Source organism: Balaenoptera borealis (assembly GCF_965194805.1).
Source record: "Balaenoptera borealis genome assembly, chromosome: 5".
NCBI lineage: Eukaryota > Metazoa > Chordata > Mammalia > Artiodactyla > Balaenopteridae > Balaenoptera > Balaenoptera borealis.
In genome coordinates, this window is record NC_138862.1 from 133,076,106 (window position 1) to 133,096,577 (window position 20,472).

At 38.4% G+C, this 20,472-nt stretch overlaps 1 pseudogene across 1 annotated transcript in view; it reads left to right on the forward strand.

Annotated features, from left to right (window-relative positions):
- Positions 1-231: 231 nt before the first annotated feature.
- LOC309629538 (protein SEC13 homolog pseudogene) overlaps positions 232-20,472 on the forward strand; it is a 117,609-nt pseudogene continuing 97,368 nt past the window's right edge. Inside the window, exons 1-2 of the transcript XR_014249506.1 lie at positions 232-282; positions 3,994-9,887. The product of XR_014249506.1 is annotated as a protein SEC13 homolog pseudogene (transcript). The remainder of the gene's footprint in view (positions 283-3,993; positions 9,888-20,472) is intronic.

A 20,472-nucleotide genomic window follows, 5' to 3' on the forward strand; every position in this document is an offset into this window, starting at 1 on the left:
TAAATATTGCAGAAAGAAAAAAACAAGCAAAGAATTGGTTTTCATAAGATTTGTTATCTTGTCAATGATAAAGTAGAAAAATTTCAAGTAGAATAATATTGAATGTAGATGGCAAATAGATATCTTTCCAACTTTCTTCAGTCTCCTGCTATATCTCAACTTCTTTCTTATAATTATAGAAGTAAATTACCCCCCTTGTGCCCAGGTTTCATTGACCTCAATGAAGCAAACATGGCAATGTGTCCCCAGTTGAACAGGCTGCTGGTGAACAGGTGCCCTTCGGTAACTGGATGATTTCAAGCAGGGTTTGGCCATCCCCATGAGATCAGACTAGGAAGCAGCTTTTCCAGGTGGCAAACGTGCATTCTTTCTCCCACAAGCCAGCAGAAGATCATGAACAGTTCTTTCTCAAAACATATGAATCCTGGCTAACTTATCCAAATTACTAAAACAGCCACTTTGTTCATCTTCCTTCTCTTTTCTACAGATAATCTTCCTGGACTCTTGAGAGTGACATTCAGTTCAGGTCATTCGTAATGCACAAAATTACCTCCCTCGGTTTTCTGAAAGATTGATAGGAACAGATTGAGATGAGAAAAGAGTTTATAATGCTTTTAATGCAATGAATGAAGTTTGAAAACATGACATATTAAGAAACTTATTTTCATAATTTAAACATTTTTCATATAAATAGATAACTTCTAAGAAATTACTCTTCATTATAATGAGAAAAATTACCATATGGGTGGGAATCTGTGAACTTGGGACACCCTAATTTCATTAAAGCAATTGGTGAAACATTCCAATGGTCAACAAATTTTTCATACTTTGTTCATTTAACAAAACTTATATGGCACATATTATGTGCTAGTCCTGTGAGGCAGGTACTAATGGTAACATCATTCCCATTTTACAGATGAGGAAACTGAGGCTAAATAATCTGCCTACAGTCACAGAGCTGGAAGGTGACAAGAATGGGCTCTGAACTCAAGCTGTCACCACACTGCCTTCCTTTGAGGAAAAGTAGTTTGGTAAGATTCTCTGTTAGAAAATCACAACTCATTTTATTTTGTTGTTGTTTTTTCTATCCAAACTGTGTCTCACTTGTGATGTTAATGCCTTTGAAGAAAAATGACTGCTAAGATAATATGAGTCCCATCCAAGTAGAATGCCATTTTTTTTGATAATTTCAAACTTGATACCTCTCAATGAAACTGAGTTGGTTTTTCTATTTTTAATATACTTTATTCAGGCAAATAACATTCCTATTTTGCCACTTCAAAGTCACTGAAAGATTTGGAAAGTAGCTCTATACTCACAAAATATCTTGATTAAAACATCTTGATTAAATCTAACCTACCACAATTACACAGATACGACCTTAAGACTGTGGCTTTTATGTAGATGCAATACAATAGGATATGAAGATAAGATCTGATACTCTCATAATTATATGAATGACATTTTGGAGCTAAGATATCCAGGTTAACAATCTAATATATTGATAAAGTAATCAGACATATTTTAATGATTCATGCTTTCCCTTAGTTCCACCCAGCAAAAGAAGTTGTGCTGAAACCTCCAACAGAGTTGCCAGATCTCCCCCTCATTTTTGTGTTGAAAAGATACTGCCAAATCATATGATCATAACTGACTAGTATATGTGTATATATTATATGTGTGTGTATATATATATATATATATATATATATATATATATATATATATATATATATATATATATATATATATATATTTTGCTACACGGCATGTGGGATCTTAGTTCCCCAACCAGGGATCAAACCCATGTCCCCTGCAGTGGAAGCACAGAGTCTTAACTAATGGGCCACCAGGTAAGTCCCATAACTGAATAGTATTAAAAGTCCACTATAAGCTCCTCAAACAGTGTTTCAACCTTGAAACCAGAAAAAAGATAGGGACAATTTTCCAAACACCAGAGCTCATGACAATAAAATTAGTCAATCTAATGAAAACTTACTTTTACCAAGTTAACACAATAATTTTGTAGACCAGTGTTCTGTAGACCACAATTAATGATCTTTTCCAGGGAAACATGCTGAAATGAAAATATTACAGCTTGCCCCATTAAAGATACATTGCTCTTTTGGAAGGCAGATCTAGATTTTAAATAGTGTTGCCCATTATAGAGTGGTCAAATGTGAAATAAAATGGACTGAGGCAAAGAATTGATGGCATTTGATGCTGGTTCATTGCACATGAATAAATGACTTCATTTCTCTGTTCCTCTCTCCTTTGCAGACTTCCAGATTTTCAGCTCCCACATACCAATTTCAAGCATTTCAGTTTCATCTTTACCATTTGGGCCTTAGCTATACTATTTATGGCTTAATATATTTTACAATGTTATCCTATCTTATATATGAACTCAGAAATGCTGGCTATAAATTTTCTAATATAAATTAAACTAAATATAGACTACTGCTATCATAAAAAGTTGATATGTGCACTATCTAAAAATCACATGTGGCACATATGTATTTTAGGAACCACCTAAATAATTCAAGAGTCACTGAAAATATTCAAGAGAGGTCCATTTGGTCTTCAGTGGGAGCTATATGTGCCAACCAAATGTATTAACTCATTTAAATCTCACTATACACCTATGAGGAGGATACTGTTTTATATACATTTTACAGATGTGTAAACTGAGACACAGAAAGACTTGCATGTCCTAGTCACAGAGCAGGCTCTACGGCTGACCAAGATTTCCACCATGACACACTGACTTCAGAGACTGTGCTCATAGCTATGATACAATAGTGCCCCTTGAGGTCTGTTTCCAGACCCAGACCAAGTTATCAGATGCACAGAGATTGCTTCCAGTACAACTACACCATTCTAACGTGCATTTTCATTATGTGCTCTTTAATCATCCTATATATACTCTTCCCTGAAGAGACTGTAACCTTTGGAGACCAATCGAGGAGTCAGCATTTGGGAAGGATTTGGCTAATCTGAGGTCTTGGAAAGCAGGTTGAGGTACCTTCAAGCCATAGGCCACCTATCAGACAATATACTTTCATCACATTATGTTACTCCCTGTGGTTCCTACTGATACCAAAATGCCACGCAAGTCTCAATTTGTCAACCATTCCTGAGCCCCTCATTTATGTCTGTCAGTTTGCTAATCAATGTGAAGGATACATGATTGCCCATTACCTATCACTGCCAAACTAACTACCCCAAAATTCAGTGGCTTAAAACAGGCAATTTATTTTGCCCACAATTTTATTGGTCAGGAATCCTGGAAGAACCTGGAGGGGCAGTTCACCTCTGATCCATGTCGCAGCAAGTAGGGTGGCAAGAACTAAAGGATCCACTTCCAAGATGGCTTCTTCACTTGGGGGTCTGACACTTGTGTTCCTTGGTCATCTTTTTCCTCCACATGGTATTTTATCCTCCAGGGCCTCTTTATATAGCTTGGGCTTTTAGCAGCATGGCGATCTAGGATAACTGCACGTCTTACATGGTGTCTTGCTTCTATGAGGAAGGAAGCAGAAGTTGACAGGTCAGTTAAGAGTTATGCTCAGACTGGTATAGCATCACTTCTAACATACGCTGTTAAAAAAGAAAAAAAGAGAGCGAAAAAAAAACATACGCTGTTGTTCAAAAGTGTCATGGGCTCACCCAGATTCAAGGGGGTGGAAAAATATTCTACCTGCTGATGGGAGAGTATCAAGGTCATATAGTGAAAGAGCATGAGGGGGTGGGAGATATTATTGCTGTCATCTTTGGAACATACAGTCTTCCACACCTCAAAAAGATTTTACTCTAACTCACGGGTTCATCAATAAAAGTCCATGGATAAAATTTAGGAGGTCTGTGAACTTGGAAGGAAATAAATCATATTTTTATTTTCTCTAATCTCTAAACTTTAGCATTTCTATCCATTCTGAATGTAGGCACAAACTACAGTAGTTATAGCAATACCTGTGATTTTGTTACCAATAGAAATCACAGATATTTTTACAGCACATTCAGTTGGGTATCAGGGACCTGATCCTGGCCTATGGTAGCTTCGATGGGGCCATCTCCCTACTGGCCTATACCAGGTTGAGCCAGTGGGAAGTGAAGAAGATCAATAATGCTCACACTGCTGGCTTCAAAACAGTGAGCTGGGCCCCTGCTGTCATGCCTGGAAGCTTCATAGACCAGCCATCTGGGCAGAAGTCCAACTACATCAAGAAATTTGCATCAGGCGGCTGTGACAACCTCATCAAATTGTGGAAGGAGGAGGAGAACGGCCAGTGGAAGGAAGAGCAGAAGTTGAAAGCACACAGTGACTGGGTTTGAGACATGGCCTGGGCCAGCTCCATTGGCCTGCCTACCAGCACCACTGCCAGCTGCTCCCAGGATGGTCGAGTGTTCATTTGTACCTGTGACGATGAACAGGCAATACATGGTCTCCCAAACTGTTGCACAAGTTCAATGATGTTGTATGGCATGTGAGCTTGTCCATCACAGCCAACATCCTGGCTGTCTCAGGTAGAGACAATAAAGTGACGCTGTGGAAGGAGTCAGTCAACTGGCAGTGGGTGTGCATCAGTGATGCCAACAAGGGCCAGGGTTCCATGTCCACTTCAGTCACAGAGCAGTGACTGAGAATGAGCAGTGACAAGACAGGCAGGGTCTGGCTCTCTACCTGCTGTCTCCAGGACTGCCCTTTCCTGGGCCAACTGACCACACAGCTGGGAGGAAGAACGCCCAGCTCCCACAATATCACTTGCTCCTGGGAGTCATAACAAATGCAACCAGATTCATCATCTGCCTTAACATGATTTGATATGGTTTGTAACTTACTATCCAGCTGAATGAACTCTTGTTCAGAGGGAAAAACTACAAATGACCTTCAAATCTATTATTTTAAAATATTTTGGGTCATTTTAATGTAACTTTTAGGTGCAGGCATCATTTGCGGGGGCAGGGGGGTGTTTCCAAAGTATTTAAATAAATTCACATTGCTTATAAACAACAAAAAAAGAATCCCTGGATGCTATAGCTTCAATTCTGAGAAAAAAATAATTATGAACTTAATATTATATATCCAGTAAACATGTCTATCAAATGAGAGGGAAAATTAAGTCACTTTCAGACTTGTAAAAATTCAGCAATCTTATTCCTCATGCATCCTTTCAAGAAAATTACTTTTGAAGATATTCTTTAGCCAAAACAAGAGTAAAATTCAAGAAAGGTAAAGACTGGAGATCCAAGATAACTGGCTCCAATCCAGGACTAGGGTGACAGGAAGTCAAGATGACAGGTTGGCATCCATCCCAGAGAGCACCTGGTCCAGATTGAAATAAAAATTCAGAGGGTTCTGGGAAATGTATCTTCAATAATTACATTGCATCCCTTACCATGAATAGAATATATTTAGGAAGATAGATAATATTAGTGACTTGATGAAGACACATGATTAAAAATTAAATTAAAATAAAGACACTTTGAAATCAATATTAACACAATCACAATAATGGAAACAATGTGTATTGATATTTTCGATTTTAGACTCAACCAATGGACACACCATGAAAGGATTAATTATGGTTACAGAAGAGATGATAAAACCTCACAAAAGTTGGCAGAGGGGCATGCAGATAGAAGAGTGGAAAAAGAGATAGAGAGAAGTATAGGAGTCCTAATTTACTCATTTTTAAAAATAATAGCTAACACTAGGTACTTACTATATGCCCACTCTAAGAGATAAACATGAATTAATTCATCTAATTTCCCAATATAAGGAAAAGAGAGGCACAGAGAAGCATCTAGCTTTCTATCATATATTGCTTCTTACTTCATGGAAAGTCAAAGAGATACAAAAGATATTTTGTGAATGACTAAGAAAATAAAAGATTTTTCTATATTATTTCTAAAAATAATAATATATCTACTAACAGCATAAAATAGGTACATATATTAACTTGGTGATTTTTATAGCTCTTCAGGAATTAGATCAGTTTTGTATAGTTCATGAATAGACAGATCAATGAGGGGAAAGAATATAAATTCCAGTTGCACACATGCATATAGAAAATTAATATATGGTAAAGTTGGTTTCAGTGAATAAGAGATATGGTTAAGAAAATGGCTAGTTTCTCGCTCCTGCAGCCACCAGCTCTCCCACGGGACCCATCCCCACCAGGGCTCCCGTGACCCCTGTGGCCACCACCTCCTCCTCTGTACCCAGTCCCCACCATGGGGAGCACTCTCGTGACCCCGGCTGCCACCACCTCCATGCCCCCTCCTCGCTGGGTGGACTCATGTGCTACAGGGCAGCCTCTGGATCAGACCCCTGTTGGTGGCCCATATGCAGAGGTGGGGCTGAAACCACAGCTGAGCCCCAGGGATCATGTAGCTAAGGAAGAAAAGCTGACATCTCTCCTCACAGCTGCACAAACTGCAAATTGACACTCCTGTGACTGGCTTTGTAAACTCAGCACCTACAGAACATCTGAATGGACAACGAATGCTCCCAGCCAAGACAGGCCTAGCTTTAGCAGCTGTAGACTTCGTGGGCACATACATATGGGAGTTAGGCCAGGCCAGAGTCTGAGCTGCCCACATAGCGCCCACAACAGGTCCAAATCCATGATTACTGCAATCCTGGGACCTGACTTTAGTGGATCTATGCTGGTGGCATAGTGAAAACGATGTCTGAGAGACACCAGGGCCAATTGCCAGCATACCCCTGGTTAAGGTGAGGCCGAGAGTGGGGCCAACAGTAGTGTAATCTGAGAGCTCACACAATGGGTGAAAGGTGATACGACAGAGCACACCCACAGGTGAACAGCTCCAGAGGAGGAATACTGAGTGGCTTCCCTCCCAGTGGGAGTGCTCCAATCCTGCCTACCTTGCACCACAGATCAGAAACACAGCTAAGAAACAGATCTTGGGACTTTTACTGTGACAACTAAAGAACAGACCCCACCTCTGTCAGGGCAGTGACAACCACAGAGCAAAGGGGAGGCCCTGTTCAATATCCAGTGCAGGCTCTGGTCACCATAACATCAGTTACACCTCCTAACAAGGGGATAATGACCAGCACACACTGAGGAAAGAGGTGGCAGACATCTGTACTAAAAATAGCCCTTGCACCAAAAAATATTAAACCTACTCAGGCTATACAGGGATGTTCCCACGTAAAAACAGTCCTCCAAGATAGTCTAAGGGTCTGGCATTGGGAAGAAGAACCCCCAGAGAATTTAGCCTTGAAGCCCAGCAGGGCTTGAGTGCAGGAGCTCCACAGGGCTAGGGGAAACAGAGACTCCACTCTGGAGGGCTCACACAAGGCCTCACACGAACTGGGACCCAGCACAAAGAAGTACCTCCATAGGAACCTGGGCGACACCTACATAGGAGTCTTGGTGGATCTCCTGGGGAGGAGAAGGTGGACTATAGTTCACTGTGGGCTCAAGGACACTGGTAGCAGAAGCCCCAGGGAATATTGATCAGCATGAGCTCTCCCAGAGGTCCCCATTTCAGCACCAAGACCTGACTCCACCCAACAACCTGTAGGCCCCAGTGCTGGAAAGCCTCAGGCCAAACAACGAGATAGGAACACAGCCACACCAATCAGAAGACAGGCTGCCTAAAGTCATACTGAGCTCACAGCCACCTCAAAACGCACTCCTTGACAGGGCCCTGCCCATCAGAGGGACAAGGCTCAGGTCCACACACCAGACGGCAGGCACCAGTCCCTCCCACCAGGAAGCCTGCACAAACCCCTGGACCAACCTCAACTATGAGGGGGCAGACACCCAAAGCAAGAGGAACTACGATCCTGCAGCCTGTGGAAAGAATATCAGAAGCACAGAAAGTTAGACAAAATGAGATAACAGAGAAATACTAAGGAACAAGATAAAACCCCACAAGAACAAGATAAAAACCCATAAGAACACTAAATGAAGAGGAGACAGGCAATGTACCTGAAAAATAATTCAGAGTAATGATAGTAAAAACGATCCAAAATCTCAGAAAAAGATTGGAGCACAGATTGAGAAGATACAAGAAATGTTTAACAAGGAGCTAGAAGATTTAAAGAACAAACAAACAGAGATGAAGAATACAATAGCTGAAATGAAAAATACACTAGAAGGAATCAACAGCAGAATATCTGAGGCAGAAGAATGGATAAGTGACCCGGAAGACAGAATGGTGGAAATCACTGCTGCAGAACAGAATAAACAAAAAAGAATGAAAAGAAATGAAGACAGCCTCAGAGAACTCTGGGACAACAGTAAACACACCAACATTTGCATTATAGGGGTCCCAGGAGGATAAGAGAAAAAGAAAGGGCCTGAGAAAACATTTGAAGATATTATAGCCAAAAACTTCCCTAACATGAGAAAGGAAACACTCACTCAAGTCCAGGAAATGTAGAGTCCCATACAGGCTGAATCCAAGGAGGAACACACCAAAACACATATTAATCAAACTGACAAAAATTAAAGACAAAGAAAAAATATTAAAAGCCACAAGGGAAAAGCAACAAATAACATACAACAGAATCCCCATAACGTTATCGGATGATTTTTCAGCAGAAAGTCTGCAGGCCAAAAGGGAGTGATTGATATATTTCAAGTGATGAAAGGGGAAAACCTACAACCAAGAATACTCTACCCAGTAAGGCCTCATATAGATTTGACAGAGAAATCAAAAGTTTTAGACAAGCAAAAGCTAAAAGAATTCAGCAACACCAAATCAGCTTTACAACAAATGCTAAAGGAACTTCACTACGTGGGAAAGAGACCAGCAACTTAAAACAACCTTGTACATATATAGACAGCTATATCAAAACCTCATGGGAACAGCAAACCAAAAAACTACAACAGATACACACATACAAAAGAAAAAGCAAGCCAAACACAACACTAAAGATGTTCATCGAAAAAAAAAAAAAAAAAGATGTTCATCAAACCACAAGAGAAGAGGAAAAAAGAGGAAGGGAAGAAGAAAGGCCTACAGAAACAAACCCAAAGAAATTAAGAAAATGGTAATAGGAACATACATATCGATAATTACCTTCAATATGAATGGATTAAATGCTCCAACCAAAAGACACAGATGGGCAGAATGGATACAAAAACAAGGCCCATATATACGCTGTCTACAAGAGACCCACTTTAGACCTAGGGACACATACAGACTGAAAGTGAGGAAATAGAAAAAGATATTCCATGCAAATGGAAATCAAAAGAAAACTGGAGTAGCAATACTCATATCAGACAAAATAGATGTTAAAATAAATACTGTTACAAGTGACAAGGAAGGATACTACATAATGATCAAGGGATCAATGCAGGAAGAAGATATAACAATTGTAAATATATATGCACCCAACATAGGAGCACCTCAATATATAAGGCAAATGTTAACAGTCATAAAAGGGGAAATCAACAGTAACACAATAATAGTGGGGGGCTTTAACACCCAACTTACACCAATAGACAGATCATCCAGACAGAAAATTAATAAGGAAACACAAGCCTTAAATGACACATTAGACCAGATAGACTTACTTGATATCTATAGGACATTCTATCCGAAAGCAGCAGAATACACTTCCTTCTCAAGGGCACATGGAACATTCTGCAGGATAGATCATATCTTATGCCACAAATCAAGCCTTGGTAAAGTTAAGAAAATTGAAATCATATCAAGCATCTTTTCTGACCACAATGCTATGAGATTAGAAAACAATTACAGGAAAAAACTGTAAAAAAAAAAACCCATTAATACATGGAGGCTAAACAATATGTTACTAAACAACCAATGGATCACTGAATAAATCAAAGAAGAAATCAAAAAATACCTAAAGACAAATGACAATGAAAACACAATGAGAGGTTTAAATCCAGAAGACTAAGACCCTTCTAAGAGTGAGAGCATTCCCAAAGAAAGAATGTGCTACTTCAGAAGATAGTGACCTCACCAATGCTGAAGGAAGTTTAGTCCAGTAAAAAGTGAGTAAAGGAATAATAATAATTGCTAGGGGCCCTGAACCAAGATGGTGGAGTAGAAGGACGTGCTCTCACTCCCTCTTGTGAGAACACCAGAATCACAACTAGCTGCTGGACAATCATCAACAAGAAGACACTGGAACTCACCAAAAAACATACCCCACATCCAAAGACAAAGGAGAAGACACAGTGAGAAGGCAGGAGGGGCGCAATCACAGTAAAATCAAATCTCATAACTGCTGGGTGAGTGACTCATAGACTGGAGAACACTTATACCACAGAAATCCACCCACTGGAGTGAAGGTTCTGAGCCCCACATCAGGCTTCCCAACCTGGGGGTCTGGCAACGGGAGGAGGAATTCCTAGAGAATCAGACTTTGAAGGCTAGTGGGAATTGATTGCAGGACTTTGACAGGACTGGGGGAAACAGAGACCCCACTCTTGGAGGGCACACACAAAGTAGTGTGCGCATCGGGACCCAGGGGAAGGAGCAGTGACCCTGGGGGAGACTGAACCAGACCTACCTGCTGGTGTTGGGGGGTCTCCTGCAGAGGCAGGGGCTGGCTCTGTTTCACCGTGGGGACAAGGACACTGGCAGCGGAGGTTCTGGGAAGTGCTCTTTGGCGTGAGCCCTCCCAGAGTCTGCCATTAACCCCACCAAAGAGCCCAGGTAGGCTCCAGTGTTGGGTTGCCTCAGGCAAAACAACCAACAGGGAGGGAACCCAGCCCCACCCATCAACAGTCAAGTGGATTAAAGTTTTACTGAGCTCTGACCGCCACAGCAACAGTCAGCTCTACCCACCACCAGAGACTCCCACCAAGCCTCTTAGATAGCCTCAACCACCAGAGGGCAGACAACAGAAGCAAGAAAAACTACAATCCTGCAGCCTGTGGAACAAAAACCACATTCACAGAAAGATAGACAAGATGAAAAGGCAGAGGGCTATGTACCACATGAAGGAACAAGGTAAAACCCCAGAAAAACAACTAAATGACGTGGAGATAGGTAACCTTCCATAAAAGGAATTCAGAAAAATGATAGTGAACACAATCCAGGACCTCGGAAAAAGAATGGAGGCAAAGATCGAGAAGATGTAAGAAATGTTTAAAAAAGACCTAGAAGAATTAAAGAACAAACAAACAGAGATGAACAATACAATAATGGAAATGAAAACTACACTAGAAGGAATCAATAGCAGAAAAACTGAGGCAGAAGAACGGATAAGTGACCTGAAAAACAGAATGGTGGAATTCACTGCTGTGGAACAGAATAAAGAAAAAAGAATGAAAAGAAATGGAGATAGCCTAAGAGACCACTGGGACAACATTAAATGCAACAACATTCACATTATAAGGGTCACAGAAGGAGAAGAGAGAGAGAAAGGACCAGAGAAAATATTTGAAGAGACTATAGCTGAAAACTTCCCTAACATGGGAAAGGAAATAGCCACCCAAGTCCAGGAAGCACAGAGAGTCCCATACAGGATAAACCCAAGGAGAAACACACTGAGACACATAACAATGAAATTGGCAAAAATTAAAGACAAAGAAAAATTATTGAGAGCAGCAAGGGAAATAAGACAAATAACATACAAGGGAACTCCCATAAGGTTAACAGCTGATTTCTCAACAGAAACTCTACAAGCCAGAAGGGAGTGGCATGATATGCTTAAAGTGATGAAAGGGAAGAACCTACAACCAAGATTACTCTACCCAGATAAGATCTCATTCAGATTCTATGGAGAAATCAAAAGCTTTACAGACAAGCAAAAGCTAAGAGAATTCAGCACTACGAAACTAGCTCAACAACAAAGGCTAAAGGAACTTCTCTAAGTGGGAGACACAAGAGAAGAAAAGGACCTACAAAAACAAACCCAAAACAATTAAGAAAATGGTCATAGGAACATACATATCGATAATTACCTTAAAAGTGAATGGATTAAATGCTCCAACCAAAAGACAGAGGCTCGCTGAATGGATACAAAAACAAGATCCATATATATGCTGTCTACAAGAGGCCCACTTCAGATCTAGCGACACATACAGACTGAAAGTGAGGGGATGGAAAAAGATATTCTATGCAAATGGAAATCAAAAGAAAGCTGGAGTAGCAATACTAATATCAGATAAAATAGACTTTAAAATAAAGAATGTTGAAAGAGACAAGGAAGGACACTACATAATGATCAAGGGATCAATTCAAGAAGAAGATATAACAATTATAAATATATATGCACCCAACATAGGAGCACCTCAGTACATAAGGCAACTGCTAACAGCTATAAAAGAAGAAATCGACAGTAACACAATAATAGTGGGGGACGTTAACACCTCACTTACACCAATGGACAGATCATCCAAACCAAAAATTAATAAGGTAACACAATCTTTAAATGACACAATAGACCAGATAGATTTAATTGATATTTATAGGACATTCCATCCAAAAACAGCAGATTACACTTTCTTCTCAAGTGCGCACAAAACATTCTCCAGGATAGATCATATCTTGGTTCACAAATCAAGCCTCAGTAATTTTAAGAAAATTGAAATCCTATGAAGCATCTTTTCTGATCACAACTCTATGAGATTAGAAATGAATTACAGGGGAAAAAACGTAAAAAACATGAACACATGGAGGCTAAACGATATGTTACTAAATAACCAAGAGATCACTGAAGATATGAAAGAGGAAATCAAAAAATACCTAGAGACAAATGCCAATGAAACACGACGATCCAAAGCCTATGGGATGCAGCAAAAGCAGTTTTAAGAGGGAAGTTTATAGCTATACAAGCGTACCTCAAGAAACAAGAAAAATCCCAAATAAACAATCTAACCTTACACCTAATGGAACTAGAGAAAGAAGAACAAACAAAACCCAAAGTTAGCAGAAGGAAAGAAATCATAAAGATCAGAGCAGAAATAAATGAAATAGAAACAAAGAAAACAATAGCAAAGATCAATAAAACTAAAAGCTGGTTCTTTGAGAAAGATAAACAAAATTGATAAACCATTAGCCAGACTCATCAAGAAAAAGAGGGAGAGGACTCAAATCAATAAAATTAGAAATGAAAAAGGGGAAGTTATAACAGACACCGCAGAAATACAAAGCACCCTAAGAGACTACTACAAGCAACTCTATGCCAATAAAATGGACAGCTTTGAAGAAATGGACAAATTTTTCGAAAGGTATAACCTTCCAAGACTGAACCAGGAAGAAATAGAAAATACGAACAGACCAATCACAAGTAATGAAATTGAAACTGTGATTAAAAATCTTCCAACAAACAAAAGTCCAGGACCAGATGGCTTCACAGGTGAATTCTATCAAACATTTAGAGAAGAGCTAACACCCATCCTTCTCAAACTCTTGCAAAAAATTGCGGAGGAAGGAACACTCCCAAACTCATTCTATGAGGCCATCATCACCGTGATATCAAAATCAGACAAAGATACTACAAAAAAAGAAAATACAGACCAATATCACTGATGAATATAGATGAAAAAATCCTCAACAAAATACTAACAAACAGAATCCAACAACACATTAAAAGGATCATACACCATGATCAAGTGGAATTTATCCCAGGGATGCAAGGATTCTTCAATATACGCAAATCAAACAATGCGATGCACCATATTAACAAATTGAAGAAGAAAGACCATATGATCATCTCAATAGATACAGAAAAACCTTTGACAAGATTCAACACGCATTTATGATAAAAACTCTCCAGAAAGTGGGCATAGAGGGAACCTACCTCAACATAATAAAGGCCATATACGACAAACCCACAGCAAACATCATTCTCAATGGTGAAAAACTGAAAGCATTTCCTCTAAGATCAGGAACAAGACAAGGATGTCCACTCTCACCACTATTATTCAACATAGTTTTGGAAGGCCTACCACAGCAATCAGAAAAGAAAAAGAAATTAAAGGAATACAAATTGGAAAAGAAGAAGTAAAGCTGTCACTGTTTGCAGATGACATGATACTATACATAGAGAATCCTGAAGATGCCACCAGAAAACTACTAGAGCTAGTCAATGAATTTGGTAAAGTTGCAGGATACAAAATTAATGTACAGAAATCTCTTGCATTCCTATACACTAATGATGAAAAATCTGAAACAGAAATTACGGAAACACTCCCATTTACCACTGGAACAAAAAGAATAAAATACCTAGGAATAAACCTACCTAGGGAGACAAAAGACCTGTACTCAGAAAACTATAAGACACTGATGAAAGGAATTAAAGATGATACCAACAGATGGAGAGATATACCATGTTCTTGGATTGGAAGAATCAATATTGTGAAAATGACTCTACTACCCAAAGCAATCTACAGATTCAATGCAATCCCTATCAAATTACCAATGGAATTTTTTACAGAACTAGAGCAAAAAATCTTAAAATTTGTATGGAGACACAAAAGACCCCGAATAGCCAAAGCAGTCTTGAGGGAAAAAAACGGACCTGGAGGAATCAGACCCCCTGACTTCAGACTATACCACAAAGCTATAGTAATCAAGACAATATGGTATTGGTACAAAAACAGAAACATAGATCACTGGAACAAGATATAAAGCCCAGAGATAAACGCACGCAGCTATGGTCAACTAATCTATGACCAAGGAGGCAAGGATATACAATGGAGAAAAACAGTCTCTTCAATAAGTGGTGCTGGGAAAACTGGAGAGCTACATATAAGAGAATGAAATTAGAACACTCCCTAACACCATACACAAAAACAAACTCAAAATGGATTAGAGACCTCAGTGTAAGACCGGACACTATAAAACTCTTAGAGGAAAACATAGGAAGAACACTCTTTGACATAAATCACAGCAAGATCTTTTTTGATCCACCTCCTAGAGTAATGGAAATAAAAACAAAAATAAACAAATGGGACTTAATGAAACTTCAAAGCTTTTGCACAGCAAAGGAAACCATACAAAAGGTGAAAAGACAACCCTCAGAATGGGAGAAAATATTTGCAAATGAATCAACGGACAAAGGATTAATCTCCAAAATATATAAACAGCTCATGCAGCTCAATATTAAAAAAACAAACAACCCAATCCAAAAATGGGCAGAAGACCTAAATAGACATTTCTCCAAAGAAGACATACAGATGGTCAAGAAACACATGAAAAGCTGCTCAACATCACTAATTATTAGAGAAATGCAAATCAAAACTACAATGAGGTATCACCTCACACCAGTTAGAATGGGCATCATCAGAAAATCTACAAACATCAAATGCTGGAGAGGCTGTGGAGAAAAGGGAACCCTCTGGCCCTGTTGGTGGGAATGTAAATTAATGCAGCCACTATGGAGAACAGTATGGAGGTTCCTTATAAAACTAAAAATAGAATTACCGTATGATCCAGCAATCCCACTACTGGGCATATACCCAGAGAAAACCATAATTCAAAAAGACACATGCACCCCAAGGTTCATTGCACCATTGTTTACAATAGCCAGGTCATGGAAGCAACCTAAATGTCCATCGACAGATGAATGGATAAAGAAGATCTGGTACATGTATACAATGGAATTTTACTCAGCCATGAAAAGGAATGAAATTGGGTATTTTGTTGAGATGTGGATGGATCTAGAGACTGTCATACAAAGTGAAGGAAATCAGAAAGAGAAAAACAAATATCGTATATTAACGCATACATGTGGAACCTAGAAAAATGATACAGATGAACTGGTGTGAAGGGCAGAAATTGAGACACAGATGTAGAGAACAGTCGTATGGACACCAAGGGGGTAAAGCTGGGGGGGGTGGGGGTGGGGGTGTGATGAATTGGGCGATTGGGATTGACATGTATACACTGATGTGTATAAAATTGATGACTAATAAGAACTTTCTGTATAAAAACATAAATAAAATAAAATTTAAAAATTTTTTTAAAAAAAGAAAGAAAACACAATGATCCAAAACCTATGGGACGCAGCAAAAGTAGTTCTAAGATAGAAGCTTGTAGCAATACAATCTTACCTCAAGAAACAAGAAAACTCTCAAATAAAAAAACCTGACCTTACACGTAAAGCAACTAGAGAAAGAAGAACAAACAGAACCTAAAGTTAATAGAAGGAAAGAAATCATAAAGAGCAGCAATAGATGAAATAGAGATGAAAAAAACAATAGCAAAGATCAATGAAACTAAAAACTTGTTGTTTGAGAAGGTAAACAAAATTGATAAACCTTTAGCCAGACTCATCAAGAAAAAAAGGGAGCGGACTCGAGTCAATAAAATTAGAAATGAAAAAACAGGAGAAGTTACAATGGACACCACAGAAATACAAAGGATCATAAGAGATTACTATAAGCAATTATATGCCAATAAAATGGGCAACTAGAAGGAAAGGAAAAATTCTTAGAAAGCTACAACCTTCCAAGACTGAACCAGGAAGAAATAGAAAATATGAACAGAACAACCACAAGTAATGAAACTGAAACTGTGATTTTAAAACTTCCAACAAACAAAAGTCCAGGACCAGATGGCTTCACAGGCAAATTGTATCAAACATTTAGAGAAGAGTTAATGCCTATCCTTCTGAAACTCTTCCAAAAAGTTGCAGAGGAAGGAACACTCACAAGCTCATTCGATAAGGCCACCATCACCCTGATACCAAAACCAGACAAAGATATCACAAAAAAAGGAAACTACAGGCCAATATCACTGATGAACATAGATGCAAAAATCCTCAACAAAATACTAGCAATTTGAACCCAACAATACATTAAAAGGATCATACACTATGATCAAGTGGGATTTATCCCAGGGATGCAAGGATTTTTCAATATCAGCAAACAAATCAGTGTGATACACCACATCAACAAACTGAAGAATAAAAACCATATGATCATCACAATAGATGCAGAAAAAGTTTGTGACAAAATTCAACACCCATTTATGATAAAAACTCTCCAGAAAGTGGGCATAGAAGTAACATACCTGAACCTGATAAAGGGCATATATGACAAACTCACAGCAAACATCATTCTCAATGGTGAAAAACTGAAAGCATTTTCTCTAAGATCAGGAACAAGACAAGGATGTCCACTCTTGCCACTTTTGTTCAACATAGTTTTGGAAGTCCTAGCCATGGCAAAAATGAAATAAAAGGAATCCAAATTGGAAAAGACGAAAACTGTCACTGTTTGCAGGTGATATGATACTATACATAGAAAATCCTAAAGATGCTACCAGAAAACTATTAGAGCTCATCAATGAATTTGGTAAAGTTGAGGATACAAAATTAATGCACAGAAATCTCTTGCATTCCTATACACTAACAACGAAAGATCACAAAGAGGAGTTAAGGAAACAATCCCACTTATCATCACATCAAAATGAATAAAATACCTAGGAATAAACCTACCTAAGGAGGCAAAAGACCTGTACTCAGAAAACTGTAAGATACTGATGAAAGAAATCAAAGATGACACAAACAGATGGAGAGATATACCATGTTCTTGGATTGGAAGAATCAACATTGTAAAAATGACTATACTACACATTCAATGCAATCCCTACCAAATTACCAATAGCATTTTTCACAGAATAAGAACAAAAAGTTTTACAATTTGTATGGAAACACTAAAGACCCCAAATAGCCAAAGCAATCTTGAGAAAGAAAACTGGAGCTGGAGGAATCAGGCTCCCTGACCTCAGACTATACTACAAAGGCTACACTAATCAAAACTTTATGGTACTGGCACAAAAACAGAAATATAAATCAATGGAACAGGATAGAAAGTCCAGAGATAAACCCACACACCTATGGCCACCTAATCTATCACAAAGGAGGTCAGAATATACAATGGAGCAAAGATAGTCTCTTCAATAAGTGGTGCTGGGAAAACTGGACAGCTACATGTAGAAGAATGAAATTAGAACATTCTCTAACACCATACACAAAAGTAAACTTAAAATGGATTAGTGATCTAAATGTAAGACTGGATACTATAAAACTCTTAGAGGAAAACATAGGCAGAACACTCTCTGACATCAATCACAGCAAGATCTTTTTTGATCCACCTCCTAGAGTAATGAAAATGAAAACAAAAATAAACAAATGGGACCTAATGAAACTTAAAAGCTTTTGCACAGCAAAGGAAACCATAAACTAAACAAAAAGACAACCCACAGATTAGGAGAAAATATTTGCAAATGAAGCGACCCACAAGGGATTAATCTCCAAAATATACAAACATTTTATTAAGCATTTTTGCCTCTATGTTCATCAGTGATATTGCCTATAATTTTCTTTTTTTCCTGATACCTTTGTCTGGTTTTGGTATCAGGGTGATGGTGGCCTCATAGAATGAGCTTGGGAGTGTTCCTCCCTCTACAATTTTTTGTAAGAGTTTGAGATAACTAATGAGAACCTACTGTACAGCACAGGGAACTCTACCTAATGCTCTATGGTGACCTAAATGGGAAGGAAATCCAAAACAGGCAAAATGCTTATAGCTGATTCACTTTGTTGTACGGCAGAAACTAACCCCACATTGTAAAGCAACTATACTCCAATAAAAATTAATTTAAAAAAACCAAAAACAAAATATACAAACGGCTCACACAGTTCAATATCAAAAAAACAAACAACCCAATCAAAAAATGGAAAGAAGATATAAAATAGACATTTCTCCAAAGAAGACATTCAGATGGCCAAAAAGCACATGAAAAGATGATCAACATCACTAATTATTAGAAAAATGCAAATCAAAATTACAATGAGATATCAACTCACACCAGTCAGAATGGCCATCATAAAAAAATCTATAAACTATAAATGCTGAAGAGGGTCTGAAGAAAAGGGAGAATGTAAATTGCTATAGCCACAATGGAGAACAGTAAGGAGGTTCCTTAAAAAACTAAAAATAGAATTACCATATGACCCAGCAATCCCACTACTGGGCATATACCCAGAGAAAACCATATTTCAAAAAGACACATGCACCCCAATATTCATTGCAGCACTATTTACAATAGCCACATCATGGAACCAACCTAAATGCCCATCGACAGACGAATGGATAAAGAAGATGTGGTACATATATACAATGGAATATTACTCAGTCATAAAAAAGAACAAAATAATGCCATTTGCAGTGACATGGATGAACCTAGAGATTGTCATACTGCAGCCACATGGATGGACCTAGAGATTGTCATACTGCGTGAAGTAAGTCAGACAAAGAAAGACATATATATGATATCACTTATATGTGGAATCTAAAGGAATGGTACAAATGAACTTATTTGCACAACAGAAATAGAGTCATAGATGTAGAGAACAAACTTGTGGTTACCAAGGAGAAAGGGGGGAGGGGGGATAAATTGGGAGATTGGGATTGACATATACACACTACTATATATAAAATAGATACCTAATAGGAACATAGTGTATAGCACAGGGAACTCTACTGAATACTCTGTAATGACCTATATGGGTAAATAATCTAAAAAAGAGTGGATATATGTATACGTATAACTGATTCACTTTGCTGTACAGCAGAAACTAACACAGCATTGTAAATCAACTATACTCCAATAAAAAATAATTTAAAAAGAAAAAAGAAAAAAAGTAGGAAGAAAAAAAAGTAAATGGCTAGCTATTTACCACTAACATTCCCTTTTGGTTTTTTTAAGAGCAATGATTTTTTTAATTTTTATTATTATTATTTTATTATTTTTGTCTGGGTTGGGTCTTTGTTGCTGTGCATGGGCTTTCTCTAGTTGCAGCGAGTGTGGGCTACTCTTCGTTGTGGTGCACAGGCTTCTCATTGTGGTGGCTTCTCTTGTTGAGGAGCACAGGCTCTAGGCGTGCGGGCTTCAGTAGTTGTGGCACGTGGGCTCAGTAATTGTGGTGCATGGGCTTAGTTGCTCCCTGGCATGTGGGATCTTCCTGGACCAGGGATTGAACCCATGTACCCTGCATTGGCAGGCGGATTCTTAACCACTGTGCCACCAGGGAAGCCCTAACATTTCCTTTTACTGAAGTAGAGTTGATTTACAATGTTTTGTTAATTTCCAGCGCACACCAAAGTGATAGGTTTATATATATATATATATTCTTTTTCATATTCTTTGTCATTATAGGTTATTATATTACAAGATATTGAATATAGTTCCCTGTGCTATATAGTAAGACCTTGTTTTTTATCTATTTTATGTATAGTAGTTTGTATCTACTAATTTGAAGCTCCTAATTTATCCCCCCTGCCTTTCCCTTTTGATAATCATCAATTTGTTTTCTATGCCTGTGAGTCTGTTTCTGTTTTGTAAATAAGCTCATTTGTGTCATATTTTAGATTCCACATGTAAGTGATATCATATGATATTTGCTTTTCTCTGTCAGACTTACTTCATTTAGTGTGATAATCTCTAGGTCCATCCATGTTGCTGCAAATGACATTATTTCATTCTTTTTTATGGCTT